We start from the raw sequence: 8,578 nt of genomic DNA, 5'->3' as shown, positions 1-8,578 counted from the left end.
TATTTTGGTTTAGTAAATGGTGAGAGATAGAGTCTAGATTCAATCCTATACATGAGGATAGCCTATTTTCCCAGCACCATTTAAAGAAGCTCTTTCCTCCAGTGTGTTTTTGGCCCCTTGTCAAAGATCAAATAGTGCTCACGGTTGCTTCTGCAACCTTTATTCTGTTCTTTTGATCTTCATATCTGTTTTGGGGCCAGTACCATGCTGTTTTTAAGCACTGTAGCTTTGTAATATAACTTTAAGTCCAGGATTGTGATGCCTTCTGCTTTGCTCTTTTTACCCAGGATTGTTTTTGGTGTTCTGGTTTACTTCTGATTCCATATAAGTTTTAGGATCATTTTCTACAGTTCTGTGAAGAATGCTGTTGATATTTTTATTGGGATTGTGTTATATCTGCATATCAGTTTTGGAAGTATGGCTATTTTGACTGTATTTGTTCTGTCTATTCAGAAACAGTGGACATCTTTCCATTTTCTGATGTCCTCTTTGATATTCTTTTCTTTTTCAGAGTATCTCATTTTCATTGTAGACTTAGTTAATTCCTAAGTATTAAATTTTTCTTGATGCTTTTTTTTAAATATCTGGGATCGAACTCAGGTCCTTGCACTTGCCAGGCAGGCACTGCACCACTGAGTTACATCCCCGGTTAAAATGTATTTCTTTTTGTTTGTTTGTTTTGTTTTTTGTTTTTTGAGACAGGGGTCTCACTATGTAGTTGAGACTCACCTGGAACTCACTAAGTAGCCCAGGCTGGTCTTGAATTCACAGTGATCCTCCTGCCTCAGCCTCCCAAGTACTGGGATTACAGGTGTGCGCCACCACACCCAGCTAAAATGTAATTCTTACCAATGCTTGTGCCTGAGAAAGATAGAAAGCTGTTGTAGTAGCCTGTGAGATCCCCAGAATGATATCGTACCTTGTTCCTTTGCAAATTCCCAGCAGATAGAAAGTGACTGATCCAGCCTGGCTCAGGTTAGCACACCTAGCCCATTTGGCTAGATTTAGAGATGCATGATGTTGGTGATGCATCTCTGAGGATTAGAGAGAAGTACATTCATCAGGATGCACCAAAGCAGTATTTAATATCATTATTGATGAAGGAATAAAGAAATGAATACACCAGAAAGCCAAGAGGGTTTAAAGTTCTAGAGACCCTCCTGGCCCCTCTTATGGTGTTTCTGCTCTCTATGCAACTGCCCTGCCATCCTGCGCACCCTTCCTGACTTCCTCAGCAAGCCCAGCTCCCTCATCCAGGCCCATGGCCCACACGGCCTCACCAGCCCACTCTCCCATCCTAGCCTTTCAGCGAGGGCAAGTTCTAACCATTCCAACAGCAGCATCTCAGGCGTCCAGTCACTTTCTTGTCGATGGGACAAAATATCTGAAGCCACAACTTGAGGAGAAGAGGTTTATTTTGGCTCACAGCCTCCCAGAGTTCACCCCACGGTCAGCTGGCTCTAAGGCAGACATGGCACGGCATTCTGGAGGAAAGCTGTTCAGCTCATGGTGACCGGGAAGCGGAGAGAGAGAAGGGAGGAGGCTGGGACAAGAACACACCCGCCCACGTCCTAACCTCCATGACCCACCTCCTCCAAGCCTAACCTCCTAACAGCACTTTCCGCTATGACTTCATCAGTGGTTAGTCCAGAGATGAGTAGTGTAGCACCCCCATGAGCCAATCACCTAACAAATGCCCCTCCTCTGAACGCATGAGAATTAAGGGGGTATTTTGGAAGTAAACCATAACATCAGGGTTTGATGGAACCAGCTTGGCTTACTGTTTTTTTGGTACCGGGGATCCAACTCGGGTCCTTGCGCTTGCAAGGCAGGTGGTGGAGCCACTGAGCTAAATCCCTGGCCCCAGTTTGGTTTACTTTTAACATTTTTTATTATAAACTTGATAAATAAAGAGCTCATAGAAAATAAAGGTACAGCTGACAAACTATCAAAAGCAAGCATTATGTGAACACAACTTGGTCAGAAACTCCACACAACCCAGGACAGGTCATGTGTGCCTTCCCTACCAAATCTGCCACCTAGATTTCCATCGTATTAACTTCCTTATTTTTCTTTAGTTTTCTGCCTAAATGTGCATCCTGAACTAACTTTCCGGGACTATTCCTAGGCTTTATATTAATGAAATCACAGAATATGAATTTTGCAGTTTGGCTTCTTTTGCTCAGTGTTATGGGTTTTTCTTCCCAGTTTGTGTTTTTAGTAATATCTATATAGAAATATAATTCATATATCATGCAATTCACCCATTTAAAGTATACCACCAAATGGTTCTTAGAATATTCACAGATCTACGTAATCTTCCTCAAGTCAATTTTGGAACATTTTTATCATCTCAAAAAGAAATTCATGCCAAGCATGGTGGCATGCCTATAATCCTAGCACCTGGGAGGCTGAGGCAGGAGGATTGCCATGAGTTTGAGGTCAGTCTGGGCTACATGGTGAGTTCAAGCCCAGCCTAAACTACACAGTGAGACTCAAAATTAAAAATTAAATGTCTCAAAAATTCAAAAAGAAGAAAACGCTGAGGATTTAGCTCAGTGGCACCGTGCCTGCCTCACAAGCACAAGGTCCTGAGTTTGATCCCTGGCACCAAAAAGCTCTATTAGCATTCTTCAGAGAGACAGAACTAACTGGATATTTATCTAGGTTAATCCATATTCTTGTATTTGGCTATAGTTCATCCATTTTCACTGGTTCATTATATTATTATACACAGTGTGTTACTTGTCTTTTAGCAACTGATAAGGGCACAGGGTGACATTAGGTGGATGCACTTTAAATTAGTCTGACAAACAGCAGAGGAATGAGACCACCTAGGCAGGCTAGTGGAAGGCAGCGAGACACAGACTTCACAGAATTCACCTGGGTGGAGATGGACTGAGGGCCCATCAGTGATGAACAAAGAAAAGGCAGGGGATTTTGTAGGGGATTAGGAAGACATCTGTCACATACAGGGCTCAGAGCCAATATTTGTGGTTGGGGTCCATGCAGCAGTCAAGGCAGATGTATGGATGTTATCAGGTAACTTGGCATTAGGAAGATGTGCTATACTCTGTAGTCTTATCTCTTTTCTGTGACATCCCATTCTGTGTTCTGTCTGTTTGGAGACAGCACAGCCTGTGTTGGGGGAGAGCACAACCTGCATCTGCAGTGTGTTTTGCTGAGGGCTGTGCTTTTTCACTGTAGCTTGGAATTAAACAGCATATTTATTAACCGTGTCATGGCCATATCAGGCCTGACAGTTAGATGCCCATCTACGGTCCAATCCGATGTCGGGGGGAGGTATGGCTGGTACCTCACTTCAATAGGTGGTACCGTTGGGTATGGTGATTGCAGACTATGGCTGGTCATTGTTTCACATTGCTCTCATCAAGGGTCAGGGACTGAGTTCCTCCCCTTGAATTTGTGCAGGCAAGTGATTACATTGATGGGTAGAAAGGGATACTATGTGACACTGTAGCTTTAGACCCGGGTCACTTGTCTTGGAGAACCTACTGCCATGCGTGAGAAGACTTCAGCAGTCCTCTGGAGAGGTCCAATGTGGAAGAGGTATGAGCCTTCTGCAACAGCACTGACCTTCCAGATGTATGAATGACTTTCTTAAAATTAGTTGAAGCCAAGGGTATGGCTTTAAAATCTCTTACCGAGATCTCAGATTTAAGGTAGTAACAACATTAAGTGAAATAATAAACCTTTCATGAATCTTAAGGGTACTGTCCATCAGCATAATTCCAAAGTAGAGGGGATTTATCCCAAAGAGATCTGTGGGTTTAGTCTAATGAAGTGAATCCAATAAGATTCATAGAAATCCACACAGTTTTTAAAAAATTATATTGGCAGAAACATTGCCAGCTTGGGTTGTAAAGGACAATATATATAGAGAAAAGGCCTTTGGATTCCCAAACTTCTGCAGTTAAAATGCAGGGTGAGAAAACTACTCAGCTGCTAACATTGGCCATCTTTTATGTAAAAGGAAGGATGGCTTGGAGTAAGGCTAAGAGCCATGAATAATATCCTCAGGGCTTGGAGGCTTTTATTTGTTTGCTTTTGAAGACAGGGTCTCCTTTTGTAGTGCAGGCTGCCCTTGAACTCACTATGGATCCCAGGCTGGCATTGAACTTGGGGCAATTCTCCTGTCTCTGCTTTCTGAATGCTGGGATGACAGGTGTGTGCCCAGTTAGGCCTCCTTGAAGTTTTAATCTAAGAACTGCCAATGTATGTCTGCTAGGTCTCATAATTGTTAAGCACTTAATCAATACATATGTCCCACACTGCCCCTTTGGGAGCGCACCACGCATCACTGCTGTGATACCTATGCGAGCAGTTCCCCTAGGCCTGTCTCACTATTATTTGTGAGATGTAAAGGAGAAGATAACATCTTTCTTTAGTTCACAAGCCTTCAAGTGGAGAGGACGTGCACTTACTTAGGGGTTGTATTTAAGGAACAGCTAATAGAGCACACCTGGAGCAGCTATCGCGTTGTGAGGATGTTCCAGCATCCCAAGGAAGCCAGGCACGGTAGCACATGCCTGTAATCCCAGCACTCTGAGAGGATAAAGTAGGAGGATCGCAAGTTTAAACTCAGCCTTGGAAATTGAATGACTTATAGAGACCCTGTCTGTTATGATTTAAATCTAGAGTGCTCCCCAGAAGCCTCATGGGTTCAGAGGTGGGGCTTTTGGCAGCTGATTGAATCATGGGGCGCTAACTCATCAGTGGATCAATCCATCAATGAGTTCAGAGCTGAGTAAGATATGTGTTTATTATCCAGGCTATTAATTTTCAGGGTAGTTTATTTTACAGTAATAGATAATTAATATAACCAAGCACTGAGATGAGCTGTACCCAGTGTCATTTTGTTTAACCCACACAATGACCCCAGGTGGGGTATCAGGAGTATTATATATTCAAACCATCAGTCCTTTCATTATAAAATGAAACATAATTATAACTTTCATCACCTTCTAGAACAGAAGTCAGTAAATTTTTAGCAAGTAAGGGGTCAGATGATAACCATTTTGGGCTTTGAGAGCCATAATGTTTCATAGCTGTTCAACTCTACAACCACAAGCAGCACATAAACAATAAAACACAGGCACATAGCGACAAAAACGGCAGCAGGCTGCATTTGGCTAGTTTGAGCTCAGGCCTGTTCTAGAACTAAACGTTGCCTCTCTTTCAGTCCTCACTTACTTGCTGGGAGACAGTGTAGTCTAGTTAAGTTCCAGCTTTTCCCCGTCATTTCAGGTTTAAACTCAGTGATAGGGAAAAGTTTTATAAATAGCAAAAACCTATATAGTGTTACAATGTAAGATGGCTTCTGCTGTCTCTAACAACAGTTTGTTTTTGCTCAGAACTAATAGGCACCAAAGGCACTAGTTGCTGAATGAGACATTTGGTCTGACCCTGAGATAACAGGGCACAGCAAGACCTTGAGCTCTGAAGAGACCGGACTCACATGATCGTAAGAGTGTCTAGATGAAAGAACCCATGGCTAACATTTGCTCCCCTGACCCTGAACACCCCCCTTCCTATGGGCTGGAATAGATAAGTGGGCAAATCTTGAAGGTAAACTCCCCAATTACAAAGAACTGTTACATCTGTGTTGAAAGCTAACTATCCTGTGACTGTGATTTGAACTGTGAGAATGAAATGTAACCACCCAAATGAAGCCAAGGCTGTAAAGCCCTATAAAAGGAGGAGTTGTAACCCAGTGTGTTGTCGATCCAGGCACGGCTTATGTGTAATCGGTCCTTATTGATGAGTAAATTTGTTATTTTACTTCCATTTTGCTGCCTCTCTGTGAGTCACTGACTGATTCCTTCTGTAACATTAGTACTCCTGAGTCTTCCACCCTCTTCCCTTGTCTTCTCCTTGAAATGGCCTCTCTGATCCCAGGACACTTCCCTAGCACTGTGGCACTGGAAAGAGAGAGTTCCATTGACCAGTGAGTGTCTCAAGACTCTGGCTGTCCTCCTTGCTAGCTGCTACTGAGATACCTGCCTCTTGCTAACCTCAGATTGTCAATCCATCCAAGTTCCTTAAGCCTCCCTTCTGTCAGCTATGAGACCCCCTTAAAATCCAACAGCTTTCCCACTTTTGTTTCCTTCAGTACTGGAGATCAAACACAGGACCTTCATACTGAACTTCACCCCCGGTCCATTTTTAATTTTTATTTATTTTTAAAAGTTTGAGACATAGTCTTGCTAATATGCTCAGGCTGGGCTTGAACTTGCAATCCTCTTGCCTTAGCCTCCCAGAGTGCTGAAATTGCAGGCATGCACTGGGATACATTTTTAGGCACAGAAATTCTATGGCTTCTCCAGCCACTCATACATCCAAGACTTCATGGACTAGCTGGTGGCTGCAACACAAAGTACACACATTATTATTGTGTGCTCCTGGGGCTTCTGGATGAAGCTAGAGCCTGAGAAGTGAGGTCAGGTCTCCTTCACTCTGGATCCCCAAGCCTATCTGAGGGTTCCAGTTCCATCTTTTTTGAAGCCCATCCTCCCACCACCAGCAAAGGCTCAAGGATACAGCCCAGCACTTGGCCCTCCCTGAATTCTCCAAATTTCCCTGCCCAGTGTTTGCAGATGTTCAACATCCTTTCTCATCTAGATAAACAAAAGATTCTTCTAACCTTTAGGCACTTGAACCCAAGAACTTCAGAAACTGAAAAAGTACAGTTCATGTCTTACTCCTTTCCTTGAAGAAATAGGGACAGATCTGGACTGAAGACAGAGAACAGTGGAAAAGAATGAAGGGATTTCAGAACAGTACTGCAAAATTGTGTCCCACCAGAGGTAGGTACCATTATTAGGAAACTGAGGCCTTGAGAGATTAAGAAACTGGAGTTCTTGGGGGAAAGCCCAGTATTTAGAACCAGAAGCCAAGGCTAGAAACTTGGGCCTCTATAGCTTTTGATGGTGTCCCAACCCTGCCTTCCTCTCCTTTACCTGGATAATGCTGAAGTAAGGTGTACCTGAGTCCTACCATGCAGCTCCAGGCCCAGTGCTACCCCAGGAGATACTCTTACGCCTTTTCCGTTTTGGCAGTCTCTCTCAGGCCTTCCTCACTGAGATCTGCTGACAGGTGGTAGGAACTAGAGCAGTGGTCATCAACTTCACACTTACCTGACTGTGTGACCTGGGCAAGATTTTCCCCCTCACTGGGCCTCAGTTTCTTCATCTGTACCTGGAGATTATAATAGTAATTCAGTACACAGTCACTGAGGGCTGGGAGGATGTGCTGGAAGCTGGGGTTACAAAAGGGAACAAGACAGTTCCAATGCACACAGTAGGTGTTCAGTGCAGGATTTGTATGACTTGCTGCCAGCAGCCCAGCTGTCTGGCCTGCTGAATGGTGGCTTTCTCAGGGAGTTTTTCTTTGGCAAGTTAGTGCCTTTGTCCCTAAAAGATGAGCAGGTATCTGCTTTCTTGTGTCATCAGACTGCTGGGGCTCCAGAACAGTGGGCCAAGCAGTTGGTATCCTTGCCTGTTTTTAGCTGGTGGAGTTAACTGGAGTGGATGTGGTGGGGTCCTGGGGGTCTGAGAGATTGGGAGATTTACACACAACCAGTTGGGAGAAGCAGGGATTGGCAGATGCTCCCCCTTAGGAATATGCTGGCAAACTCTCCCTAATTCCTGATCATGAAAGCCACAGACCACCTCCTCTGTGCAGCCTTCCTTGATATCCTCAGAAAACACACACCTAAAAGATGAATAAATAGAATAGGGAATGGTGGTGCACACCTGCAATCCAAGCACTAGGGAGGCTGAAGCAGAAGGACCACAAGTTTGAGCCCAACCTGGGCGAGTCAGATCCCCTATCTACTAAAATAACCATGAGCAAAGTCATTTTTGTAAATGTTTCTTCCTCTGTAAAAATGGGCGATTATCATGCTTGCCTCCCAGGAATTAAAGGGTTTAATTGGTTCAAAGCCAGAGTACAGGTCCTGATATAGATGGACAGACAAGATCTCTTGTAAGCCGCATACTCATAGGGTCTGCAGACCCCTAAAGGTCTCCTTACCCTTTGTGTCACCATGGGCAGTGTGTGAGTGGTGGCAGGAGGAGAGGGGACTCGGTGGTCTTCTCTAGAGGCCACCCAGTGAGAAAGTAGCCCGCATAGGTTGGAAGATAGATCTGCGACTCTGGCCAACTGCAGCCAAATTCCTAGGCCACCATCGCTGAGGAAAACACTCTCCTCTGTATTTTCCTTCTTTCCATTTCTAATTCCACGACCTTCCCATTTGGGAGGCTGGGGAAAGGGGACTCTGACCCAGGGTGAGAGCCTTGGCTTACTGTAAGGTGAGGACGTCAGGGTCTTTGGAACCCCAGAAATGGGAGCGGAGTCGCTCCGTAATAGGGAAGGGTCTCGCAGACCACCAGGGAGTCCCTCAACCAGCCAGGAGGGGCGAGAGTCCCCGAGACAGGGCAGTGGGCGGGCTTCCCTGGCCCGGAGGCGGAGCCCGGGGAGAGGCACGGCCTCCTGAGAGGGGCGTTGCTTCACCGGCCAGGCTAAACCGCAAGGGGCGGATCCGAGATGAGGAAGC

General features: G+C 44.9%; 1 long non-coding RNA gene across 1 annotated transcript; it reads right to left on the bottom strand.

Moving 5' to 3' along the window:
• Positions 1–6,229: 6,229 nt before the first annotated feature.
• Positions 6,230–8,554, bottom strand: LOC117283525. Its single transcript, XR_004514556.1, has 3 exons — positions 8,328–8,554; positions 7,158–7,218; positions 6,230–6,385 (listed from the first exon to the last, which is right to left on the bottom strand). It is a non-coding gene; the product is annotated as an uncharacterized LOC117283525 (long non-coding RNA).
• Positions 8,555–8,578: the final 24 nt, after the last annotated feature.

Source organism: Fukomys damarensis, unplaced genomic scaffold (assembly GCF_012274545.1).
Source record: "Fukomys damarensis isolate Sample0158 unplaced genomic scaffold, DMR_v1.0_HiC HiC_scaffold_27, whole genome shotgun sequence".
Lineage (NCBI taxonomy): Eukaryota > Metazoa > Chordata > Mammalia > Rodentia > Bathyergidae > Fukomys > Fukomys damarensis.
Note: the sequence above shows the minus strand (reverse complement) of the source record. Positions and strands in the feature narration are given on the sequence as shown.